We start from the raw sequence: 5,452 nt of genomic DNA, 5'->3' as shown, positions 1-5,452 counted from the left end.
AGAAGAGAGTGGGGGCCAATATTCAACATTCTTAAAGAAAAGAACTTTCAACCCAGAATTTCATATCCAGCCAAACTGAGCTTCAGAAGTGAAGGAAAAATAAAATTCTTCGTGAACAAGCAAGTACCCAGAGATTTTGTCACCACCAGGCCTGCTTTCCAAGAGCTCCTAAAAGAGGCACTACACATAGAAAGGATAAACCAGTACCAGCCATTCCAAAATCACACTGAATGCTAAAGAGCATCAACATAATGAAGAATCTACAACAACTAACAGGCAAAAAAGCCACTTAGCATCAAAATGGCAGTATCAAATTCATACATAACAATATTAACCCTAAATGTAAATGGACTAAATGCACCAATCAAAAGACACAGACTGGCAAATTGGATAAAAATCCAAAACCCATCAGTGTGCTGTATACAGGAAACCCATCTCACATGCAAGGATACACAAAAGCTCAAAATAAAGGGATGGAGGAAGATTTACCAAGCTAATGGAAAGCAAAAAAAAAGCAGGAGTTGCAATTCTCATCTCTGATAAAATAGACTTTAAAGCAACAAAGATCAAGAGAGACAAAGAAGGCCATTACATAATGGTAAAAGGATCGATACAACAAGAAGAGCTAATGATCCTAAACATATATGGACCCAATGCAGGAGCACCCAGATACATAAGGTAAGTTCTTAATGACTTACAAAAGGACTTAGACTCCCACACAATAATAGTGGGAGACTTTAACACTCCACTCTCAATACTAGACAGATCAACCAGACAGAAAATCAACAAGGATATCCAGGGCTTGAACTCAGACCTGGAGCAAGCAAACCTGATAGACATTTACAGAACTCTCCACCCCAAATCCACAGAATACACATTCTTCTCAGCACCACATCACACCTACTCAAAAATTGACCACATAATTGGAAGTAAAGCACTGCTCAACAAATGCAAAACAACTGAAATCATAACAAACAGCCTCTCAGACCATAGTGCAATCAAGTTAGAACTCAGAATTCAGAAACCGACCCAGAACCGCACAGCTTCATGGAAACTGAACAACTGGCTCTTGAATGTTGACTGGGTAAACAACGAAATGAAGGCAGAAATAAAGAAGTTCTTCGAAACCAATGAGAACGAAGACACAACGTGCCAGAACCTCTGGGACACATTTAAAGCAGTCTCTAGAGGAAAGTATATAGCAATAAGTGCCCATATGAGGAGAATGGAGAGATCCAAAATCGACACCCTATCATCAAAATTGAAAGAGCTAGAGGAGCAAGATCAAAAAAACTCAAAACCCAGCAGAAGACAAGAAATTACTAAGATCAGTGCTGAGCTGAAGGAGATTGAGACACAAAAAACCCTTCAAAAAATCAATAAATCCAAGAGCTGGTTTTTTGAAAAGATCAACAAAATAGACAGACCACTAGCCATATTGATTAAAAAGAAAAGAGAGAACAACCAAATAGATGCAATAAAAAATGATAAAGGGGAAATCACCACAGATTCCACAGAAATTCAAACCATCATCAGAGAATATTACAAACAACTATATGCACATAAACTAGTAAACCTGGAAGAAATGGATAAATTCCTGGACTCCTGTGTCCTCCCAAGCCTAAACCAGGAGGAAGCTGAAACTATGAATAGACCTATAACAAGGTCTGAAGTCGAGGCAGCAATTAAGAGCCTACCACACAAAAAAAGCCCAGGTCCAGACGGGTTCACAGCCGAATTCTACCAGACACACAAGGAGGAGCTGGTACCATTCCTTCTAAAACTATTTCAAACAATCCAAAAAGAGGAAATCCTTCCCAAATCATTTTATGAGACCAACATCATTCTGATACCAAAACCCGGCAGAGACCCAACGAGAAAAGAAAACTTCAGGCCAATATCCATGATGAACATAGACGCAAAAATCTTCAATAAAATATTGGCAAGCCGATTGCAACAGCAAATCAAAAAACTTATTCATCATGATCAAGTAGGATTCATCCCGGGGATGCAAGGCTGGTTCAACATACGCAAGTCTATCAACGTAATTCACCACATAAACAGAACGAAAAACAAAAACCACATGATTTTCTCAATTGACGCAGAGAAGGCATTTGACAAAATTCAACAGCCCTTTATGCTAAAAACCCTCAATAAACTCGGTATCGATGGAACGTATCTCAAAGTAATAAAAGCTATTTATGACAAACCAACAGCCAATATCATACTGAATGGGCAAAAACTGGAAGCATTCCCTTTGAAATCTGGCACTAGACAAGGATGCCCTCTGTCATCACTCCTATTCAATATAGTAATGGAAGTTCTAGCCAGAGCAATCAGGCAAGAAAAAGAAATAAAGGGTATTCAAATAGGAAAGGAGGAAGTCAAATTGTCTCTATTTGCAGACGACATGATAGTATACCTAGAAGACCCCATCGCGTCAGCCCAAAAACTCCTGAAACTGATAAGCAACTTCAGCAAAGTCTCCGGATATAAAATCAATGTGCAAAAATCACAAGCATTCGTCTACACCAATAACAGACTTAAAGAAAGCCAAATCAAGAACGAACTGCCATTCGCAATTGCTACAAAAAAAATAAAATACCTTGGAATACAACTCACAAGGAACGTAAGAGACCTCTTCAAGGAGAACTACAAACCACTGCTCAACGAAATCAGAGAGGACACAAACAGATGGAGAAACATTCCATGTTCATGGTTAGGAAGAATTAATATCGTGAAAATGACTATACTGCCCAAAGTAATTTACAGAATCAACGCTATCCCCATCAAGCTACCATTGACTTTCTTCACAGAACTGGAAAAAACCACCATAAACTTCATATGGAACCAAAAGAGAGCCCGCATAGCCAAGTCAATTCTAAGCAAAAAGAACACAGCGGGGGACATCACACTACCAGATTTCAAACTATACTACAAGGCTACAGTAATCAAAACAGCATGGTACTGGTACCAAAACAGAGATATAGACCAATGGAACAAAACAGAGGCACCGGAGGCAACACAACATACATACAACTATACAATCTTTGATAAACCTGACAAAAACAAGCAATGGGGCAAGGATTCCATGTTCAACAAATGGTGTTGGGAAAACTGGCTAGCCATGTGCAGAAAGCAGAAACTGGACCCCTTCCTGACACCTTACACTAAAATTAACTCCAGATGGATTAAAGACTTAAACATAAGACCTGGCACCATAAAAACCCTAGAAGGAAATCTAGGCAAAACTATCCAGGACATAGGAGTAGGCAAGGACTTCATGAACAAAACACCAAAAGCATTGGCAACAAAAGCCAAAATAGACAAATGGGACCTAATTAAACTCCACAGCTTCTGCACGGCAAAAGAAACGGTCACTAGAGTGAATTGGCAACCAACAGAATGGGAAAAAATTTTTGCAGTCTACCCATCTGACAAAGGGCTGATATCCAGAATTTACAAAGAACTCAAACAGATTTACAGGAAAAAAACAAACAAGCCCATTCAAAAGTGGGCAAAGGATATGAACAGATACTTTACGAAAGAAGACATATATGAGGCCAACAATCATATGAAAAAATGCTCATCGTCACTGGTCATCAGAGAGATGCAAATCAAAACCACATTGAGATACCATCTCACGCCAGTTAGAATGATGATCATTAAAAAATCTGGAGACAACAGATGCTGGAGAGGATGTGGAGAAAAAGGAACACTTTTACACTGTTGGTGGGAGTGTAAATTAGTTCAACCATTGTGGAAGATGGTGTGGGGATTCCTCATGGCCTTAGAAATAGAAATTCCATTTGACCCAGCAATCCCATTACTGGGTATATATCCAAAAACTATAAATCTTTCTACTATAAGGACACATGTACACGAATGTTCATTGCAGCACTGTTTACAATAGCAAAGACCTGGAATCAACCCAAATGCCCATTGATAATAGACTGGATTGGAAAAATGTGGCACATATACACCATGGAATATTATGCAGCAATCAGAAATGATGAGTTTGTGTCGTTTGTAGGGACATGGATGAATCTGGAGAACATCATCCTCAGCAAACTGACACAAGAACAGAAAATGAAACACCGCATATTCTCACTCATAGATGGGTGATGAAAAATGAGAGCACATGGACACAGAAAGGGGAGTACTAAACACTGGGGTCTATTGGGGAGAAAAGGGGAGGGCCAGTGGGAGGGGGAGGTGGGGAGGGATAGCCTGGGGAGAAATGCCAAATGTGGGTGAAGGGGAGAAGAAAAGCAAAGCACACTGCCATGTGTGTACCTACGCAACTGTCTTGCATGCTCTGCTCATGTACCCCAAAACCTAAAATCCAATAAAAAATTTTAAAAAAAAGAAGAATAAATAAAGAGCTGAATTGTCTATGAACTTGTCAGACACATTCTCTACTGAAAAAGTGGCATGCAAAACACAATTACTTGATTTTTATTAAGTAAATTATTAGCAATGGGAGTAACAGATACTCTTAAAGAGATGGTCTCTGTCATACTTATACGTTATGATTTAGATAGTTCAATTTTGCACGAATATCATATTGGAGAAGTATATGTCAGTCAAAAACAATTATCAAAAACTTATTTTTCTTCTCAGGTCAGGCCAGTAATGTGCTGACATCATAACAAGGTTCAAGGGTAGCAAATCACACACATGTGGGCGAACACCCAGTCATTACACTCATGAACTACAAAAAGATCAATCAAAAGTATTTTTAAAAATTGAAATACGTTCTTTACTTGCTTTCAAGTTATTATGCTAGGGAAAATATAGCTTATAGCAATATTTCTGAAAACTTTTAAGAAGGCTCTGCTCATGCCTTCAGGCTTTTAGAGTCTAAAAATTAGATCAAGAGTTTTATGTCCTCCCCAGGGCAAAAAGTTCTGGGGTATAGCGTTCTCTGAGAAATGATTTTAGTTCTGCTGCCACTGCATTTTACTATTAACATGATGGTATTGATGTTGCCACTACTGCTGCTGTTGACAATGATGACGATGAAAATGATGCTGAAGATGCTGCTGATGACAATGCTGAAAACCATCCACCTTGGCTCTTGTTATCTCTGCTTCCTTTTCTACTTCTTCATGTATGTGTGTTGTTTTCACTCTATATTTTTTCCTCTTCTTAAGACATACTTGTGCTATTTATCCACTTGCTTTCCCTGTTTTCATGCATGTGAATACACATGCACACATACACACAAACACATACACACCTATGACTGAAAAAACATAAGATTTTTTTTTCCATTTTCAGAAAACTCAGGGTCCAAAGGCTTGAAATGTTGCCACATTTTCACTATTAAACAGAAGCACTTCAGAATTCAAATCCTATCTTTTTGTAAATGTGTGATTCTTAACTACCATAATATTACACCTCTTCAAAGTTCAAGAATACTTTTATTGCGTTAATATTTATCTATTGT

At 38.4% G+C, this 5,452-nt stretch overlaps 1 non-coding gene across 1 annotated transcript; it reads right to left on the bottom strand.

The window, feature by feature from the left end:
* Positions 1 to 4,622: 4,622 nt before the first annotated feature.
* On the bottom strand, positions 4,623 to 4,726 carry LOC118152630 (small nucleolar RNA U13). Its single transcript, XR_004741366.1, has one exon. It is a non-coding gene; the product is annotated as a small nucleolar RNA U13 (small nucleolar RNA).
* Between the last annotated feature and the right edge of the window lie 726 nt (positions 4,727 to 5,452).

Source organism: Callithrix jacchus, chromosome 3, assembly GCF_049354715.1.
Source record: "Callithrix jacchus isolate 240 chromosome 3, calJac240_pri, whole genome shotgun sequence".
Classification (NCBI taxonomy): Eukaryota; Metazoa; Chordata; class Mammalia; order Primates; family Cebidae; genus Callithrix; species Callithrix jacchus.
The sequence above is the reverse complement of the archived record's forward strand: the minus strand, read 5'-3'. Positions and strand labels throughout refer to the sequence as shown.